Here is a 23621-nt window from a genome sequence, read left to right as displayed (position 1 = left end):
TAATTGATTTTACCATATGTTTTTAGGTTCGGTCCTAGTTTATTATACTCAATCATTACTTGCTTGGCTGCTCACCCCTAATATAATACAAGGATGTCCGTTAAGCCCCCAATGTTCAGGTTATTATTAGCTATAGTATGTAGTAATTTATATATAAGTATCAGAGCACGTTGCATTATAAATCGATTTTAGATTATTGTTTATATTCTAATAAAAACAATTAGTGTTTAGAAACTTAAAACATTGAACAAATGTTTGAATTTGTATTTTCTGTATGTATAATTTTCTTTTAAAAATATTTCGCTTATTTTCAAGCTAAATCATCTGAAATGTTCGATTTTCTAAGTTTTTTTTTTTTTTATGAATATTAATCGATGTCAACACGTTTCATTTATTCAATGACGAGGTCCATTTAAAATTTACTATACAGCAGAACGAGTTCCTGGTTTAATTTTTATTTTAGATCACTTTAGATCTAATAAATAATACCTAAAATTAGTTTTTAATCGTTTTATTGATGAAAATATCGTTCAGCTGTGCATGATTTAACAATAGTTGGTTCCATTGTTTACAACTTTATTCTACTTACTTAGTTAATTTTGAGGCATATTTTTAACTTCGATGGGACTTATCAGATTAAAAAAATTAGTTGTCTTATCTACTATTAATCGAAATAGTATTGTAAATTGTATTGCTAAAGCTGTTGTTAGCTGGTCGTTTTCGTTCATTTAGACCAATAAGCAAAATGCCATGAACGACGCGAATTTGTGGTGGTTTAAACAACTTTGCTTCTTGCTTGAGTTTTGTAGGAAATGAGTTTAATTTTTTTTTTTAGCATCAAAAGAGTGAAAGTGCATTTTGGAAAACTAAGAAAATTCATTTGGTTTTATACTTATTAATTAATCAATAATTCGAAAATCCCTTTCTTACACAATCTAGAAAAGAGACTATGGAATTATATTATGTTTACCTAACCACAGGAATTGAAACTTTTGTTATCACGCACTCAAGTACACAGAATAAAATACCACCTGGACAAAATTATAGTCAAATCAATAAGTATATTATATTTTGCTATTTAGGTATACCTAAATTTTATTATTCTACATAATTAACATTTACTTAACGGATTGTACATTTATCCATTCATCCGTGGTCGTTATCCCGCTGCGTACATTATACGGGTTCAGTGGCGTACTATCGTGCGGGGGAAGGGGGGTAAAACCCTCCCGATATTTTTGGATGAATTAAATTATTATGAGAAAACTAAAATTAGTTAAAACCTAAAACTAATTTTCAATAAACATTATTTTATATAGGTATTACCTTCCTCTAAATTGTTTGGTGGATTATCAATTTCTGCAGCTGGATGATTTATAAATTGCGGAATATTGGCATCTGGTACTGGATCATTATTCACCTCATCTTCTGGAATGTTTTTATGTAAGATAAGAAAAATGTATTTTAAAATCCGTTTATAAAGTATTACTCTCAAATAAATTGACTTCTGGTTCCAAGATGTCCTCGATCGCAATATTATCATCTACATTAGGAGGAGCTATTATTGGAACAATAAGTGCCTGTACTTCTTCTTCAGAACATAATATTTTGTTAACATACATACTAATGAGTTTATTAAAGCAACAATTGATTATTTGTTTTATTGATAAGTAAGTAATCGTATAGGTACATATTTTGTTAACATACTCAGATATTCATCTCCCCAATTTAACTCTCTTTCCAAGTATTGGTCAGTACTATGATAGCATTGAAGCAAGAATTCTTTTATTGTAAGTGCACCAGTCGAAAGAAGAGCTGTGGAATTCTTAATCCTGACTGAATTCATAATGTATTTCATTTTAATAGATCTAGTTACTGCCAAGCCTTGACCCAGTTGTTCAACAATGATATGTTGTTTCATTGTGATTTTGTTTAGATGCTCTGTGAGATGAAATAAACAAATTATTTGACTGAGTATTTATTTTATTTCTTAAATAATTAACAAAGTAACATAAGTAACAAGTTTTAAAAAAAATTATTTTTCTTTTATAGGTACAGAATTTTATTTCACCTAAAAATCTTCACAAGTTTGGGTGCATCACTTGAAATGTCTGTTTGAGGGTAGAATGGAATTTTTCTATGTTATTATTTGTTCAACGGGCTTGTCCGTGAACTGAAAAACATTCTGGTGTTTTCCTAACAATCCAAAAGCTGCTTGAAATAAAAAAAAGTAAACATTACAGTTAATTGTTTTTTTTATATATATATAAATTATAGAAGTATTATACCTGGCAAAATATGTGAAGAATCTAGGCAATTGTACTTGGTGATCTTGAGCATAAGTCTTAATGTTTTCAAAACCTCTTTCAATTAAATGGTGTGGTAATAACGCCAATTCCGCGGTCATTTTCACACACATTCTAGCTGGTAAGTTTTCTTTCACATAGTTAGTGTAGCCCAATTTTTTCACATTTCTTTGTAAACTCTATAAATATTTTTTTTGTAATTTGATAGGAGGTAATACTTCATCAATTAAGATTTACTATTCAGGTATTCCACAAATAATTATGCTCAATAACATTTAAACAATATCTGTATTTATAAACAAGTAACAACAAGGATTTATATACATAAAAGAGAGTTTAAAAAAATGTTAGAACATTTATAGCTCAAGTCTACTAAGTCTTAACTATACTTTACACATTATAACATTGTAGGTAATCAATTAAAGTAAGAACTTCAAACCTGTACATAGTGAAACCAACATGATGACACGGCAGCTTCTGGATACACGTTTAAAAATGCATTTCGTTGGTCAGTTTCATAATCAATCATGATTGATGTTGGGCTCACGTTTGGGAATTTTGTTTTAAATTCCTCCAATACTTTTTTTGTATGAAGCTTCGCTTTTATTCTCCATCAACACAAAGCAAACAGGAATGGACTAAGTTCGAAATTATTTGTAATTTAAAAAATTAATAACATTTGTATTAAAAATAATATTAAATTATTTTACATGATTTTGCAAGATTAGATGAATTATTAATAACTGACGACAATGAGGCATTGAAGGTACCACTTTGAATGTTCCATCCGCGAGCATTTCAGTTGCACCTTGATGAATTACAGAATTTATTAAGTTTTCACATGCAAACATTTAAACAATACGTTTAAAAGAATGGATGACAAATGGATTGTTAACCTCAGCCCGTCGAAAACAATTTCTTTCAATGAAATGCAAAAAACATCCAAATAAATTAACGTTAGCTTTGCATTATAAAAAATATAAAAATAATTTCACAAAAACTATAAAGCTAAAAATAATTTTTATTAAAAAAAAATTAAAAGTGCAAGTTCTAATCCAAAATCGACATGGAATCTAATAAACGAAGTTACAGGTTCTAAATTAAAGTTTAATGATGACATTGTGAAACTAAAAAAATAATGAGTGTGAAGTAAATGTGAAAAATGATCCAATAACTGCATCTAATATGTTTAATAATTTTTTTATAAATATCACTCAGAATAATATAAAAAAAAACAATCAATTCAGAGATTAGTAATGTTCCTTATAACGTTTCTTTTAATGATGTGTTTCTAAAAAAAATCAAATCGTCGGACATACTTGATATTATTAATAGCTTTAAAGACGATACGGCAAGTGGTTTGGATAAAGTGTCCGTAAAAATGTTAAAATGTATTAGTAAATTGGTAGTGGATCCTCTTGTTTATATATATATATAACTTAAGTATTGAACAAAGTATTTTTCCTGATACCTTAAAAATAGCTGATGTTAAATCTTTGTTTGAAAATGGTGATAAATTGATTATGAGCAACTATAGGCCAATATCCATGTTGAGCAATTTTTCTAAGATATTTGAAAAAATTATCAAAGCCAGACTAACTGAGTTCTTAGAAAAAAATAACTTATTATCAAAAAACCAGTATGGCTTTAGACCTGGGTTAAGTACTGAGAATGCTCTTTATAAAGTCACTCAATTTCTATTCAGTAATCTAGATAAAAGCAATAAATCATTAGCAATATTTTTAGACATAGCTAAAGCTTTTGATACAGTGAATCATCAAATTTTTTTTAACATACTACCTAGCTTTGGAATTAATAATTCGAGCCTAAACTGGTTTAAAAGCTATTTGCATAATAGAAAACAGTCAGTGAAAATGAAGTAAATGGTAACACATATGGAATTAAAAATGGTGTACCTCAAGGTAGTGTTCTTGGACCCATTCTATTTATAATATATATTAACGAAATTTGTAATATAAATTTTGATGGATCGATAGTTACTTATGCTGATGACACTTGTCTTCTATTCTCACACAATTCATGGGATGGGGTATATGAGAAAGCCTGCAAAGATTTCAATCAAATAATAAACATTTTAAACAATAGAAATATATCTCTAAATGTTGATAAAACTGTGTTTATGCCATTCTCAATTAATAAAACAGATTGTAACTTCAATACTATAGCAGTACATGGCTGCGTCAATAATAAAAAATGTAGTCAGGAAAACTGCAAAATAATTAAAATGGTTGGAAAAATTCGATATTTGGGTGTTATATTTGATAACAACTTAAAATGGAATTTTCATATTAATAATTTATTAGGAAAGCTACGTTTTATTACATTTAAATTGATCAAACTCAAAAACATGGTACCTAAACAAACAATGAAAATAGTATATTTTACATTATATCAATCAAATTTTCAATATGGTCTATTGGTATGGGGTGGCCTTCGGGATAACATATTAAATGCACTAGTAGTTAATCAAAATAATATAGTCAGGATTTGCCTAAATAAATTCACTCTAGAAGGATCTACGAAAGCCAACTACAGAGAACTTGGTGTTTTGCCAATAAGGTTATTGTATAAAAAAATTGCTATTATGTACTTGGTTAAGAAATTTAACTTAGATAAAAATCATAATAAGTTAAGCAATAAGAGAGAATTGAGGAAATTTGACTTGACTGTTAATTATACAAATAAATCTTTTGGTCAATGTTTTGTAGATTATCTTGGACCAACGTTTTTCAATTCTATGCCTTTTGAATTTAAAAAAAAAAATACTTGGAGATTAAAGGATTAATATTAAGGGCTTGGTATATAAATATTTATTTCTTGAGTTAAATAATGATTTTATGTAATTTTATTTTATATTTAAGCTTTATAAATTAATATATGAGGTTTTATTTGTTGATCTTAGATTAATATGTTTATTTTATATGCCTTTCTTTATCGTGTATATTTTCTTGATAAAATGTCTAAACTATTTTTTGTATATTTAGCTTTATGCGTACTTAGAACTTATACTCTATCATTGTAAATCTATAATTATAATAATTGTATCTTATATTATATAACAACTCTCTTTCTCCAACACAAGCTTTGCTTAAAAGAGAAAGATAATCGAAAATGTTACTCAATAATAATTAATGTATTTATGTCTTTTTCGATTAATAAAAAAAAAAAAAAAAAAAAAACATTATATTGTAATTGCCATTACTATCATTAATCCATCCTTGATATAAAAGAGAGTTGTTACACATGTATCTATAAAAAAAAATCATTAAAAGTAAATATTTTACTATAGTTTAGTCTTAAATTTAAAGCATATTAGTCATAACATATTTTATTTTTCATACCTGTTATTATTCAGGTCTAGATATTCCCCTAGTTCGCGCAAAGTATGCGGTAAAGGTGGAACCATTTGCCTTCGAGCTTGACGCATTGAAGCTTCTGCAGTAGGCCAAGCATATGCAACTGCAGCTTGAGGATTTCTGGAATGTTAATATTTAATATGATTTTAGTAGATAGAACTTCAATGTTCTATCTGAACAACAAGAAATAGTAAATGTTAGAATGAGAAGAGAATAATTGCATTCTCAAACATGTGTCTTAGGATCAACTAGTGGAATGCATTGCCAAGGAACGAATAGAGTGGCCGCATAAATTAACTGCAGGTTTTTAAAATTAACTCAATGATTGATTTTCATATAACAATTCAGTAAATTATAAAACAACTTGCCTAATAGTTGAAAAATGGCAATTTAAAGTTAAAAAACTTTAATGTTGTTTTTACTTAATATTTAGCAAGTACAATTTTAAATTTTAAAAATCATACGGTTTTTTGTTAACTTATGCTCATAATAAAAAAAAGTGTTGTACTAATTTATAGTTTTCAAGCATCTAAAACCAATTTGATCTGCGAAAATGAGTGAATTTGATAAATTCTTTCTTTTATTTTATTATGACTATAACTTAAACTTGTTTATGAATCTATCTTAGTTATCAAAAATAATTGAATATAATTATATTGAGGATAGTATGACAATTTAAGACTTAAAAAGATTTTAAAATTAAAATGTAGTTTTATATTACCTTATAGCTTCTTCATTGTATATTTCTACTAACGATTTGGTTTCAGACTTGGCTCTGTCCACCAGAACACCTCTAAAATGTTTTATAGCCTTCATACGATTAAATGCTTCACTATTTCCCTCATAAGTATGTGGTTTTTTAATCATGATTGTGCCATTTTGTAATTGGATGGCAGTACCCTTACAAAATACATTTGGTGTGGCACAAATGTAATACCTGTAATAGATGTTTGATTTTTATGTGATTAATTCAATTGTTATTAACAGCAAAAGAATATAAAATAGTCATTATACCTATATTATACAGTCTAGTTATTCTACACCTATCTAAGTTAATTAAATAAATAATGCTATGTAATTACAAATACATACCGTTTTCCTTCAACAGTGGTTTTTGTACATCTATAATGAAATCCTTCGTGGTCCATAATTCAAAATATGTATTTTAAAGTTAACTTACTTACACAATTAGTATTTTGACACTTTTAAATAGTGAATACACAATAAAAAAAAAGTCAAACATTTTAGTACAAATGGTAAAATCCGAATGACACTACATGCAGCTAATGGTTAACCAATGAATTAAAATCGTTATAATGTGCTATTTTTGTTAGGTTTGAAAATATTTAGTAAAATGTGGAATACTACAAATACAGAGGTAGTTTAGACGTATAGTTGTCCCGCCCAAAAGTTTTTGCCATGTTGTATATTTGTAAGACAGAGTTAACATATGCGTGAATATTTTGGAAAATGTCATAATATACAGAAATAGAATATTCCTTCTTAAAAATAGCGGCAATTTCAATTTTTTGATAAGAATTTTAATAAGTGAATTTCGAGAGTAAAAAACTTGTTTTTCGTTCATAAACTTACATATTTGTTGTTTGTTTTTTGCTTTTGTTGAAGTATTTAATTACTAATTAGTAATAATTATCTACATTAGGTTTTTAATTTACTTTCTTAAAGTTTACTCACATTTAAATGATTTTTGAATAATTGTAACTGTTATTAGAAATATATAATTTTATTGATAAAAAAAAATGGATACGATTTTCTTGTTTACCTTTTGTATAATTTTGCAAAATTGGACCACTTATAGTACTACTAAGTACTAGTATGTTTCTGTACCTATATGGCTATATTGTATATAATACTGTACGTAATTGTAATTCTAATCCTAATTAGTATATTATTATTATGCATAATGTGATGTTTTAGTTGTGAATGAAACCATTTATAACTTAGTTACTTTATATCCCTAGACAGTTTCTTCAATTAATCTGGTTACGAATAATTTAATGAATATGCAGAAAGAACATCTTCCCCCGATTCATTATTACATACATTGATACGATCAGTATTATATTATAAATATTATAGGAAGGGCTATTTTAAAAAGAAAAGGGCTATTTTTAGGGTTTTTCCAGCAATAATTCTAATTTTTCTCGCCGTAAAAACCATCCTTAGACTTCAACGAACATTTGAAAAAAAGATTTGGCCAAATTGGTCCAGGCGTTGTTTGTATGTCTATTTGCATGCATTTTTAAAAACATTTTAAATAAATGATTTATTTTATTTAAATGGTTGCCATTGACTACCAAAAATAATTTAGTTGACTATTTACTGGATAGATGGCGCTTCTGTAATTTCATCACCACCTCGTCATATTTCTCTAACCCGATAACTTTCTCAAATTTTTCGTCCATAAGAACCTTCTCCTGGCAATTACGACCCAAACAAAAAAAGAATGAGCGAAATCGGTCCAGGCGTTGTTGAGTTATGCGCTTACAATACTTTTGCGATTCATTTTTATATTATACATTATTAGTTTAATCAAACTATTTTTAACTATTTTTTATTTATTTTTTTTTTATTCTAATACCAAATTGACATTGACATTCTTATATCAACTATATTCAGTAGAAACAAGACATATACATGTACCAATGTATCTGCATGTAGTGTATCTACTCTTTAGTTTTTTTTAATATTATATTTGTATTATTGTTCTTGACTATGATTATTTTTGACTTATTTTTAATATTGTTATGGGCTACGAGATATCAAGGCTAGGTTAGTATGACAATGCTTCGTGTCGAGGGAGATGCATATGCTACTATGACCATGAAACGTGTCGGGATAGTAAGCGCACCAATAATTATAGTGCACTAATGATGCATTTAAAATATTATTGCACATTATCAAATCCGTGTCCGAATTTACAACAACAACTACAAGGATACCTGGTTCCATCCAGAAGACAACGATTCGACGCAAACAAGAGACGCACCACAATATATAAGGGAGCCCGAAGACCAGCAACGGCAGATGTACCAAAGCTATCAACAACTGAGCACTTTCACGACACTCAGCCACTTATTTTGTTTGTAACATGTATTTTATTTATATGCAATAAAGACATATTTCGTTATTAAGTTTAACTTTCGTTTAAAATAACCATTTGGATTAAAATCTGATATTGGCACGCAAAAATTTGGCGCAGTCGGTAGGATTCACTTTTCAAGGAGACAAACCGTCAAAGGCTGCCATCAACAAGGAAGACTTGATCATTCTTCCTCGCTGATAACTCCAGAAGAGAAGACCATTCAAATACAACGTTGCAGAAAGTATCAGACAGGATGACAACATTAACGAACATCGCATTATTGTGAGTGAATAGTTAATTAAATTATACCTATATGTTAACCTAACCTAACCTATAACCTAACCTATATGTTACAAAAGTATAAAACCTAAGAAGTATCATTTAAGTAACTGAATATATTTAAGTAGGTCGTAAAAATACTATTTAGGAATTTTTTTTTGATTATTAAAGGGCAATTGATTTATTTGAATTATTATTGAGAAATATTGAGTTATTATATTATATTGAGGGCATATTGAGTTATTTGAGTATTAAATTATTATTGAGGGCATATTGTTGAATTATTGAGATCATTATTGAGAATTATTAAAGAGCATATATTATTGAGATACATTATTGAGTTATATTATTATAGTTGATTGTAAAACGTATCAAATGAGTGTGGAAGCAATTTATAGAGAACACAGGTACATCTCCTTTGGAAGTAGCTAATCCATCGAATAAGATGTCTTTAGAAACTCCAGATTTGAGTTTAGAAGTAATAAATAAAACCCAACAGTTGATTAATTTGAGAAGCCCTAGTAAAAGCCCTAGCCCTACTGAAAGCCCGGAAGAACGCCCTAGTTTATTTAGAAGCCCAAGTGAACGCCAGAGCGCGAAAATAAAACAAAGCTTAGCGAGAAGTATAAGCTTAGACAATAAAAAGGTTACACGCAGCAAGGTTACGGACGATTTTGAACACACTACGTTCGGGAGAAAACTGCGTGGAAAGAAAATGGTTACCATAAAATTAGAGGAAACATTTAAGCTTATACCTATGTGTACGGGAGAAGACGATATCTATCCATTAATAAATGCATGTGATATGGCAGTAAATTTGGTTGAAGATAAATGCACACCGACCTTAGTTAAATATATAACAACTAGATTATCCGGTAGAGCATTAGAAATGATAAAATATAAAAATGTTACTAAATGGGTATTCATTAAGAGTTATTTGATGGATGCTTTTGAAGATACGACAACCACTTCAAGTTTGCAGATACAATTAAATTCCATTAAGATGCGCCATGATGATGACGTCAATGATTATTTCCATAGAGTAGAAAAATTGTATTATAAATTATGTACTGCATGTACACTTAATAAAGAAGAATCAGAAGCAAAAGTAATTCACGAAACTTTAAAAGAACAAACACTGAATATTTTTATAAAAGGATTAATAAGTCCAATAAAAACAATTGTAAAGGCACGAAATCTTAAAACATTAGAGGTAGCTAAGCAGTTGGCAAAAACAGAAGAAGTAGAATATAATTCAGAAAGAGAAAATAACAGATACAGGAACGATTTTAATAAAGGCAACTATAATGCTTCACGACAAGACAATAATAATTTCCAACGTGTGAATAATACAAGAAATAATAATACGAATTATCGTACTAGGAACTTCCTACCAAAAAATTTTAGTAAACCAAGTTATCAAGGACAAACAGATAATTATTCTCAGAAAAATAATTTTAATAGACCACCTATTAAATGCTATAACTGTAATGGTAATCACTATGCAGCTCAATGTAGAAATAAACCTGCAAGTAATTTTTAATCAGATAATATATACCAAGGAGGTTGATCACATATAGATCACCTGTAATTAAAGTAGAAACAATAGTACAGGACTTTACGATAAGTTAATAATAAGTATAAATAATAAATAATAGAGTAGAATATAATTAGGAATTAGGTTAATAAACATTTTGAAATATGGTTTTATTCGAGGGTAATGTAAAAGAAACTATAGGCACACTTTTAGAAGCATTAAAAGAGTATTATATGTATAGTGACAGAAATTGCAAAACAATATAATTTTACATCAGGAATAAAATATGAAATAAAACGTAAGTTAGGAATTAATTCATTTTTACCAGTTACTAGTTAGTAAGGTAATAAGCGATACACCGTATGTAGTACAGAATTATCGTTATGTAATATTTCAAGTAAAAAAAATAAAGTAATTGTCAGAAGTCAACATACGAAAATATATCATAAGGCGTTATTGAACTTAAAACAGTTTCACGATTCTAAACTAGGAGGTCATTTAGGTGTTAATACAACTATTAAGTGCATACAGACTCAATTTAGATTGAAAGGTATGAAAGATGATGTTAAAAAGTACGTAAGAAATTGTACATCGTGTCAAGTAAATAAGATTTCAAATCGGCATGTAAAACAACCAATGGCTATTACATCAACAAGTACAAAACTATTTGAAAAAATATTTTTAGATATTGTAGGTCCATTACCAACAACCTTGTCTAGTAATAATTATATTTTAACAATGCAAGATGACTTATCTAAATACACGAGTAGGTTGTAAAATGAGAGTTCTAGACCCTCATCCTTGGATACGTATCCGTGTAGCCCTGCCACCGTCCCTATACGTTACCCCCGTCCCCATATCTTATCGGTGTAACTCCGCCACCGTCCCTACACGTTACCCCCGTCCCCGCATCTTATACGTGTAACCCAGCTGCCGTCCCTACACGTTACCCCCGTCCCCACAGCTGTTTTTTGTAACTCCGCCATCACGGTTACGCACATGCGCAGAAGAACTAATATTATCATATTATTGTACCATATTACCGTACTCATATATTCAACAGTTATCATACCAAATAAGTATTATTGTACATGTACCATATTACCGGTACTCATATATTCAACAGTTATCAGATAACGCTATCTATCCCTGTTGTAGAAATGTTATCATATATTACCGGTATATCACCATTTATATTTGAAAAATTATAGTGCAATAAGCATGTAGAGTCTTGTTTGCATTACAAACAATAGTATTATTCAATAATTTAACATGTTCTGACATGCATACTTTAAATAATAAACCTGTAGAAGAAATCCTTACCATAAAATATATTTTGTGAGGGTTTCAAAATCTAAAATGAAATCAGTCCATATCCACTCTTGGTTCGATTAAGTGCGTTGTTTTGCGATAAAATTTTGAACATGGCTGGTTCGATTGAAAACCTGCGTGCTGTTAGGTTAGGTTAGTAATGTAAAATATTTCTTTGTATAATTTTTTGTATAGTATTTGTTTAGTATTTGTGTAAAATAAAAAAAAGTCAGTTATTTTAAAAACATTTTTCTTTTTATTTATTAATAATAAAGTAATAAAAATATTTACAAGGTAAAAATAATATATTTACAAGTTAAAAAAAAAATTACAGTTTTTTAACATCACCACTAAACGGGTTATAAGTTATAATTTGGTCATCTAGTATTAAACAATAAGCTGCAGTTTTCTCAGGAGTAACCGTGTCCGTTTCAAATTCTACTCGTAGGTCTATGTTCGATGATTTAACGTTATCATTCTGATGCGATAAATCGACAACGGCGATTGGAACATATGTTTGAAAAACATTTTTTGATAACAATGGTTCACTATAATCTCTCTCGTAATACGATTTTTGAAAATCTGTATAGGCTTTATACAGTAAGCTGATGGTATTTTTTTTTTAAATCAGCTCGAAAGTCTTCATATGGAAACACTTCAGAATTTAAGTGTACCTTAAGATTTTTTAGTTGGCAGTGATCAAAACGTACAGCGTTGTTTTCTATATTTTTTTTTCGATCTGTTTGTAATCCAAACAAAATAAATCTAGGTTTTTCAAGCAAGCTACTAGACTTCATCGTCCATGAATGTGATGTATTTTTAGGTAGTACTGGATATTTACATAGGTCCCAGATTCGAACTCACATGATAACGTTTTACGTGAATCTATCACTTTCAACAGTTTTAATTTTTCTTTATCATTGACCTTGATTATAGGCATCTTCCACATCACCTTAATCAGTTCAATCGTAATTTTTTTATTTTTTTCAACGTTTTCGGAGGTTGCGGTTTGGCCCATACGTAATGCGTCTAAATCGGTAGACGAACGATTTAATCATTTCGATTTATCAATGGCTGATTACAATTTAGTAATATTTTTTTACAATCTTCGCAAAATCCAAATAAATGTTTTAGTGGTATACATCCGGCAAATACATCGTTGGTCATACAATTTTTATTATCTTCACCGTCCATTGTAGAGTCCCAAGCACAATTGTTTAACGTATTCAAGTCACTTGGTGTATATGAACAGTATACTTTCAAGCAAGACGACACTCCGGGTGATTTCAATTTTTGTATTTCTATTCCGTTTATTTCATATCGCATTTCGGAGAATAAAAATGCCAATCCGTTATTTGAAAAACGTACGTCTCCAAACAGCATCAGAAGGTTTTCTTAGCTTTCCCTCAATGTAAATATAACTTTCACATGGTACAGTGTAAGATTCCATATTTTGAATATTTATTCTAATTTCATCGTTGTATGAAAAAGACGTGTTTGAATACGGCGTGAACGAATGATATTGCATTTGTGTTATTTTACAATCATCGACATAGTCGGCCATAAATATGAGTCATCCATCACTGTAACGAACGAAGAAAAAGAGCTTGAACTCGTTGTTTTTCGGTTTAGATATAGGTGTTGACTTCTTAACTGCAGTCACTTTAATGACGGGTTTTTTTATTGCAGTAGTATTTATATTAAACTTGAGCGCCATCTTATCCGTGTGTTATTTGTAATTGAATCGTAATTGGTTCACCACGTAAATTTTCAATCGATCTTTTAGTATGATTTCAACTTTACTTATAGAAGTAGTATTAAGACCATAAAAAACTAAATGTCTAGGCACTTCAACAATTGTATAGCCCACAGCAACAGTCGGATAAAATTCATGTATAATCTGGCTCGGCGATCCGTCACAAAATGAGTCGGTTATTAAGTTGCACTCTATTTTTATACAGTTTATTTTCATTATGTTGACTATATTTTCAGATTCGTGTGTAGTACCAGTAGTATGTACAACATTTCTAAATCCTAATAATGTTGCTATACTGTTTTCGATTGAAAAGTCAATCTCATGGCTACAGTATATCATACACTTGAACGTGTTACTATCTGATTTTAATTCGAAAAAAGTTATATAGTCGGGCTTCAACTTATTTATAACAAACTCTTAATCTTCCAACTCATACGTTCCAGTAGGTATAGTTATGTTATCATTTACCCCAAACATTTGGCGAAAACCTATAGTATTACAACCAGGTTCTATGTTTGGAATTGAATTATTTGTTAGCAGGTTCAAAAGATATAATTGTGCTGTATTTTCTACTTCTATAGGTGGAAAAATGTTGCATGACAGTTCACTCGAGTTCCCGTTTAACGTTATCGTGTACATGATAAAAATTGTATACACAAGTGTACACAGTTTGATGTATTAAATCCCTGCTCCGTATTATAATTGTAATTAATATCGTATCCGTTAAAATATTTCTGTACTTCTAACGAAGGTGGTAATATTCCAAAGCTGTCGTAATATTTTACTTTTTTTCCGATTTTTTTATACGTTACCCAATGCGTACCTGTACCGTTTTCCGTGTCCAAGTTCACAATCGTCGATTCAAATCTTTTAGGACGAACGGGCAACTTATCTCTAGTAAACAAGCCGATGAAATGTGGTATTCTCAACAAACGCGCGATTTTTATAAGTTCGAAATCGTACAACGCTCTCTTGGGTAACGTAGATATTAGTTTTTTTCGTTTTTTTTGTTTTTACTCTCCCGCCACCATTTTTATACGACTTGCCTTTATACGGCGTCAGGTACAAACCATTTCCCAAATGTGATGGAACGTTCTTCTTAAATTCATTGACCACCTTAACATTGTTGGCAACTCCACCAGTCAGAGCGCCTAGAGCTGATAAGCCCGGCGAAAATCTGTATAAGTGGTAATACACCGCATTTGGTTACACGGCTACACACTTTTTTGTTAATTTCATTTCATTTTTTTCACCGACATTTTTCTTTAAAACGTTTTTAGTTGCTTTAACCGGTGCTTTAAATCCGCAACCACCACCAACTTTGCGTTTTGTCTTCATGGCGGTAGTCATACCCCAAGCTACAGCTTTTTCTTTTAAACCAGAATCTTTCGATTTGAACCTTTCCCAGGCTCACTGTTCTAATATATGATCAGCTTCGTTACGATCGACGATAAAGTTACTACGTTCGTATGCGATATCGTGCTCTCTACACGCAATGTCTAACGGGTTTATACTTTTAGCACTACGAACTAAACGTTTTTCAATTTTGTACCAGGTCCACAATATTGATAACCTTAATAAAAACAATTTTTTAACTATGATAACAAATAAATATTATATTACCTTACCAGGTACGTGAAGCTCGACCGTTAATTTGTTTATAAGCGTGTTAATAAGCCCGCCGCCTTTATTCTTGTTGCTTGAGTATAAATACAAATCGGCAAGTTGTAGCTTATAACCCGGAAACACTAAAAATCAAAATGGTAAACACAGAAAAGTTAGGTTTTGAGGGGACACTGGAGTTAGTACCTTCTTTCTTGGGAGGATCAGAATCAGATTTAGCGTCTTTTGAATATAAATGCGAATTCATTTGTAAAAATATCTCCGATAATTTAAAACCAACTATTTTGGAAGCTATATTAGCTCAATTAAAAGATAACGCTTTTGAGGCTGCCCGATATAGAGAAATCAATACCTGGGAGGAATTAAAAAAAATATATAGAACCGTTTTCAAACAACAAAACGCATTCAGTGTCGTACTTACAGGTACAACTGAGTCAGATGAGGCAAAATACAAAAGACTTGGTTAAAGAGTTTTCTATAAGAATCGAAAAAACTGCACACGAATTAACACACGCGTTAATGGTAGATAAAGCGAACGCTGTGGCTAATATAATATCACAAACAATAGAAGCGCACGCACTAAGCAAATTCATAGCAGGCATATCGAAATCCATCGGCATAATATTAAAAGTGCGTAAAATTAAAATATTTGAGGAGACAGTTTTACACGTGTTGTATTATATGTATGAATATTTTATAAGAGATGTTAGTACGTAAGAAATAAGTTAAGAAAAACTATAGATAATAAGTAAAATAGTAAAATTCAATAAGTTAAGCAATAGTTAATTATTCACAGAAATAGGTTAAAATAACAATTGTGCAATTCGGTGCCAGTAAACTTTATATTACAGTTAGCATAGTAAGCAAGATATAATAATAAGGAATGTAAATAAATTTGTTTAATAATTTACTAATCGGGTTAAAATAACAATTACACAATAATCATAGTATCTATAATTGTAAATTTAACGTAGTAATAGAAAAATGTAGAACAATCGATAAGTAATTCGATTGTAAGTGTAATATATAAGTGAGATGGCTAAGACAGCAAAGGCAGTCAGTGGTGGTGATCGTGTGACTCGAGCACCACCGGACGTCGTGTTTAAATAAAGTTCTTCATTTGCGTTATTTTGTGTTTAACTTTATTTTGGTATACGTTCGAGTAATCGGCGTATACGACAAAGTGGCGCCCAACTCGTGGCTCGTTAATCTACGGCTTTCTTTTGTGTGTGTGTGTGTGTGTGTGTGTGTGTGTGTTTTGATTATACACGATTTTTCGAGAGATCAGTGTGTGTGTTGAGTATTAAGTACACGCGAAATTTTTTTTAGATTTCTACAGTTGTGTGCGTTGAGTACACGCGAATTTTTTCAGTTGTGTGTGTGTGTGTGTGTGTTATAGATACACAATTTTTCGAGAGACCGAGAGTGTGTGTATGTGTGTAGTAAGTACACGCGAATTTTTTTTTTTTGGGGGGATTTCTCCAATTGTGCGTATGCGAAATAATATACGAAACCGATTTCCTTTTCTTTCTCTCAATCCAGCATTTGTGTGTGGAGTGATTATACACAATTTCGTCTGGATCTACAGTACATGTTTTCAGACAACGCAGCAAGGTTAGTACATATTATATATATATAATTATTTTCATACCTTTAGATGAATGATTTAAAAAACACCAAATCCGATCTTTCAATTACAATTAATATAGCAACAGAAATATATACAAAAAAGAAACCATTTCTAATACAATATTGTATCAATAAAAAATTAAAGTCAACTGGTAACACTAATGAATTGAGAGCTAGGCTTAGTAGATATTTGAAAGGCACTATAACATTGAACGACATAGATAATACCTTAAGTGAAGAGGAACGTAATTTAATTTTAATTGAGGCAGGGGCTAATAAAATCGATTTTAAGCAATTAGAAAGAGCAGCAGAAATATCCGAATCTAGCGATTCAAGCCCTGACATAATAAGTAAAGACAATAAATCAATTCCAGGCAGTTTTTCGGATATAACAAAAGATAACTTAAGGTTATATGATAACCTAAATACCAGTACAAGTTCATTTTTAAATAAAACTGAAAGTATATTAGAAAACGCAAATACAACTTATCAAAATTTACAAAAAGAAAAACCTGAGACTTATCAAAATATATTTAAAGATCTTAACACCGATAATACTTCTAATAATATATATGAAAAATTAATTTTCAATCAAACAGAAAATAGTGAAAATAAGGAGGGACAGCTAATAAATTTAAATAAATCTACAAACAATTTTAATTCTAATGAAACAACAATATTCGATGACAAGAGTACAATAATAATAACAAATAAACAAACAAACAATAACTTAAATTCCGATATTCATTCTATTTCATTGAATAAAACAACACAAAAAATGAACGATAAAATCCTAATGATCAGACCAGACCATTTCTCAGGTAATGAGGATGTGAGAAAATATTTTAAGCAATATGAAAAAGCAGCAGATGTAAATGGTTGGAAGGACGAGGATAAAGTAAGATTTTTATCAGCCTTCGTAAAAGGTACAGCTAGTACATTTTTGGAGAATTTGGAGGACAAACATAATAATTGGACATGGAATAATTTGAAACAGGAGTTTCTCGACGAATTTCAACCAATTGGGTACGATACAATTTTAAAAGCTAGATTAGAAACTAGACGACAAGGAGATACAGAGTCTATAATGAGTTTTGTAACCGAAATAGAAAATATATGTAGACAATTAAATAAAAATATGAATGAAGACGAAATTTGCACATATATTTTAAAAGGATTAAAAGAAACAGTCTTACATGCGATTTCATTACATGACAATAGTAATTTAAAAGCATTAAAAAAAAATCTAAAGAAATTTGAACTGATGCAATTTCGAATCAATAATCGAGGAACAGAATTAAGTGATTATACTGAAATTCTTAATGAACATGTATCTCAACTAAATCAAAAAACAAGAGAAAAGGGAAAAGAAATTGATGAACTAAAAAGACAGTTAATAGAGAGAGATAGAGAATACAAGAGAGAGATAAACCAGCTAAGGGAAAATATTCAACAAATCAACATTACAGGAAGGAAAAATAAATCGGTAAATTTCGACGATGAAGAAATAAATAATCGATATAATAATAACAATTATAATTATAATGAAGACAGGGGAAGAAGTTATAGAACAGAAACAAACTATCGGGGACAACGACGTGAATACAGAGATAAGAGTCCATACCCAGAAAGAGTTAACTACAGAAGTAGAGAATCCAGCAGAAATAGACAATATGGTAGAGACAGATCACTTTCTAGAGAGAGACACTACTATAATAATATACAAAATGAGAACACAAATCAAGATTATAAAAGGAAACCAAGTTATAGATACGTTCAAAAAAATTATGAACACAGAGATAATTCACGTGATTGAGATCCTAACATAAATACAAACAACGGTAGAGGTTACAGAAACAGATCACATTCCAGAGATCGAGACAATTCTAGAGAGTACAATTACAGCAACAGACATCAATACAGCAGAGAACATAGTCGAGAAAAAACACCAGAACGATACAGGGGAGATCGCTATAGTAAGGAAGCTGAAAGAATTATATGTTATAGATGTGACGAAAAAGGTCACTATGCAGATAAGTGCACAAATACAAAAAACTAAAAACTACCGGGTTGGATGAAGATTTCGGAAAATTAACTCGGGAAGAAAAAAAAACAATTAATAAAGAAAATAATACATATCTACACTTCGTAAAAAATTGGTACGAAAATAAAGCTATAAAATTTGAGTCAAATAAACAAGAAGAAACAATTAGGAAAAATAGAGTTTTATCAATAAAAGCACAATTTGAAAATAAAATAGAACATGCAATACTAGACACAGGTTCAAACATTTCATGTATAGAATATCCTTAATAAAAAACAAAGAAGAAATTGTTCCAGAGAAGCAAACAATTATCACTAGTGCAAACGATTCTGAGTTGAAAAAAACGGAACGATATTATTAAAAATAAATATTCAAGGTACTGAATATGAAATAAAGGCATACGTACTTAAAGGCTTAACATGCAGGTTGTTATTAGGAAATAATTTTTGTCTAAAATATGGTCTAGTAATACATTTCAAAAAAAAAGAAATAAGTTTTTATACAGGAGATAATATAAATAATATAAAAATGGACAAGATTTGGGCCGAACACAATGGACCACCTACGATACTGTATAAAACAGAGAAGTAGATAAAATGACAAATGAACATATTTTACAGAAAATAATAGTAACGGAAGACACCTTAATGCCACCCAAAATATTAACAAACATAAAAATTGAAACAAATATAGGTGCACTTGATGAACAGTCAGTTATTCACCCGGTGGACCGTTTAAGTCAGAAACACTACCTAAAACTGGAAACGAATAAACTAGGGAAAAAAACCACAGAAATTCAACTATACAATTTTTCAAATTTATATACAAAGGTATACAAAGGTACCGTAATAGGAACAACAGAATATTATACAAAAAAAGACAATTTACTCACAATTAATAAAACAAATAACGATGTATGTGATAACCAAGGTACAATTATTAAAATTTCTAAAGACCTAACAAATGAACAGACCGAAAAAGCAAAGGTCCTAATAAGGAAATTCCAACATTTATTTACTTCGGAACAACTGGATCTAAACTGTGCCAAAGTAGAGGAATGTGAAGTTAAATTAAGCTCGAAAGATCCGGTTTTTCAAGCGCCATACAGAGTATCTCCAAAGCAAAGAGAAAAGTTAAAAAAATAATAAATGAAATGATTAATGCAGATATATATATTGAACCAAGCAAAAGTAGCTACGCAGCACCCGTTTTTCTCATACCAAAAAAACAAAAAGGGGAATACCGGTTCCTAGTAGATTTTAGGAAACTCAATGAACAAACAATAAATGACAGGCACCCTATTCCACGAGCACAAGATATATTCAGAGCTCTAGAAGGGGCAAAATATTTTTCAACAGTTGACATGGCACAAGGTTATTTTCAGATCCCAGTAAGACAAGAAGATAGAGAAAAATTAGCATTTACAACGGATTTTGGATTATTTCAATTTAAACGAATACCACAGGGTTGGAAAAATTCAGCACCAATTTTTCAAAGAACAATTAATCAAATTTTTAGCGAATACCTATACAGATCAATAGTAGCTTATCTGGACGATATTTGTTGTTTCGCAGACGAATTCGAAAAAGCATTATATAATTTAGAGAAAATGTTCATCAGGTTAGACGAGACAGGACTAAAACTTAAAACGAATAAATGTTTTTTTTTCAATCTGAAATTGAGTTATTAGGGCACAAAATTTCTAAGCACGGATTGAAACCATTAGAAAGAAACATTGAAGCAGTAAAAAAATTTCCCAAACCAACTAAAATCAAGGATGTTAGGGCATTTATTGGATTATGTTCATACTATCGAAAATATATCAAAAATTTTTCAAAAATAGCAAATCCTTTAATAGACATAACAAAAAAAGATATTGGGTTCAAATGGGAAAAAGAACAAAAAAACGCCTTTGAGGTACTAAAACATGCAATAATATCAGCCCCAGTATTGGCACATTTTAAAGAAGGAAGACCAATTTATATAACAACTGACGCATCATTGGAAGGACTAGGAGGAATACTGGAACAAGAGGACGAACAAGGGAAAAAACACCCCATAGGTTACACTTCTAGAAAATTAAAAGGGGGGGAAAAAAATTTTTCCACTACAGAGCTAGAAATGGCAGCAGTTGTTTTTGTAATTAACTATTTTCGGGAATACCTATTAGGAAGAGAGTTCATTGTATACAGTGATCATTCTAGTTTACAATATTTCAAAACAATGAAAAATCCTTCATCAAGAATAACGAAAAGCATTTTTAAATTAATCGAATATGACTTCACAATTAAACATAAAGCAGGATCAGCAAATTTAGCAGCAGACAGCCTCTCCAGGTTTCCTATAAATTTAACAGAGATAGAAAAACTAAATACGAATGTAGAAATCAGTATGGAGGATATTGAACTAGCACAAGCAGAAGATGAATTTTGCTCAAATATGTTAAAAACACTAAAAGGGGAAGGAGAAGAAAAATTTAAAAGGAAATCACGAAGATACTGTGAAAAAAAAATATACTATATTACAAACAATGGAATAAAAATATACAGCTAAACCTACTAGTAATTCCAAGAAAATTAGTCAACATTGTACTAAAATCATATCATGAATCAATTTTTAGTGGGCATTTCGGAATAACCAAGACAATTGCAAAATTAAAACAAAAATATCATTGGAATACAATGATAAAAGACACCACAGATTTTATTAAGTCTTGTATTTCTTGTCAACTATTAAAAACACCGGTCGGTAAAACATCAGGATTGCTACAACCAATACCTATAGATTCAGGAAAACCGTTACAAAGATTAACGTTCGATTATTTAGGACCACTACCACCATCCCACGGAAAGAAATACTTAATTGTGGCAACATGCAATGCAACAAAAATGGCTTTTGCAAAGGCAGTAGCAAATGCAACGGGAGCAGAAACAATAAATTTTCTTATGGATTTAATAACATCATACGGGGTCCCAAAATTTTTTGTAGCGACAGAGGCACACATTTTAAAAATAAAGAAGTAGAGGAAGCATGTAAAAGTTTAGGTATTGTTAAAAATTTTCTAGTGCATATCACCCACAGACGAACGGAATGACAGAACTAATGAACAAAATAATATGCAATAGTTTAACTCACTATGTTAATAAAAATCAAAAAGACTGGGTGTTGTATTATAAATTAGTGGTTTTTGCATACAATACATGCCCGAGCTCAAGGCTAAAAGTAAGCCCTTCTTTCTATTGCATGGCATTGAGGCCAACCAACCGTTAGATAATAAGATTATACCCGACATTGACAATTTTAATCTAGCAAAATCATTAGAAACATTGCAAGAAATTAGGAAAGAAATACCAAATATAATACAAAAAGAACAACAAACACAAAAATTAAATTACGATAAAACGCATAAAACTGTTAGCTACCTACCCGGTCAGAAAGTATTGATAAAATTCCAATTTCAGGAAGCAAACAAATCAAAAAAATTAGCATATAGGTATAGAGGACCTTTTAAAATAATTAAAAAGATATCTGACGTAAATTATGAGATAGAACTAATATTAAATGGAAAAACAACCACGGACGTCATACACGTACAAAGAATAAAACCTTTTACAGACAGAAAAAAAAACACATGTTAATATATATTAAAAAGTAAAACTATAAAAACTAATAATAATCAAATGATATAATTACATGTTTGTTTTAGAAACATGTTTCAGTTCATGATATTAATAATAGCAAGCGCCATCGCAGAGGAAGAAATAAGCATAACAATATCCTCAGGAGCTTTCTTCAATGAAGTACCAGAAGTAATAGTATATGAAAAAAGTATACCTCTTATATATACACAAAAACAATAATAGAAGAGGAAAATAACGTAGATAACTTATTAGAAGTAGAAAATTACTGCGAAAAAAAGAAAAATAGCTACTGCTACATTGTACAACAATCCCTAATTATTAAAAACCCTTAACATAAATATTAATGAAAACAAGAATCTGGAGAAATTAGCAGAAATAGTAGGAGATAGTAAAAAAAAAAACAAGAAAAGAGGCATACAATTCATAGGAGATTTTTACAATTTTTGCTGTGATATAGCAACCGAAAAACAAATAAAAAATTTTTATACAAACGAAGACAAACTAAAACAACAAGCTGACAAACTAAGGGACGTATTCGTATCAGATCACAAAGATCTAAACCAGATCACATCACAATTAAATAACTACACAGCTGCAACTAGTAACAAACTAGAAAATTTAAAAAATATCTTTAAAACATACCTTACCGAAGAAAAAAAAAATGAATTAATGGAAAATACTAAAACTGATAAAGAGATAAAAGGGATGCAGGAAATAATCTTTAATACACTAGCAATAGTTATGAAAATTATAAATTATGAAAGAGACACAAGTACACAAATACATTGTAAAATTGGGAAAATACCACCAGGACTAATCACTATAGACACCCTACACGCCGATTTACAGAAACTTTCGGAAATATTAAGGAAAGATGGATTTGAACTAGCAATAAAAATAGATAACCTCTCATTATACTACAATATACCAATAACTGAATGTCAGTTCTCAAAAACACAAGTTTTAATAAAATTAAAAATTCCAATTCGTGAATATAAGTCAGACTGGAAAT

At 30.0% G+C, this 23621-nt stretch overlaps 1 pseudogene; it reads right to left on the bottom strand.

Moving 5' to 3' along the window:
* Positions 1-1326: 1326 nt before the first annotated feature.
* On the bottom strand, positions 1327-3157 carry LOC126553912 (uncharacterized; annotated as a pseudogene).
* Positions 3158-23621: the final 20464 nt, after the last annotated feature.

This window comes from Aphis gossypii, unplaced genomic scaffold (assembly GCF_020184175.1).
Source record: "Aphis gossypii isolate Hap1 unplaced genomic scaffold, ASM2018417v2 Contig00368, whole genome shotgun sequence".
NCBI classification, from domain to species: Eukaryota; Metazoa; Arthropoda; class Insecta; order Hemiptera; family Aphididae; genus Aphis; species Aphis gossypii.
Note: the sequence above shows the minus strand (reverse complement) of the source record. Positions and strands in the feature narration are given on the sequence as shown.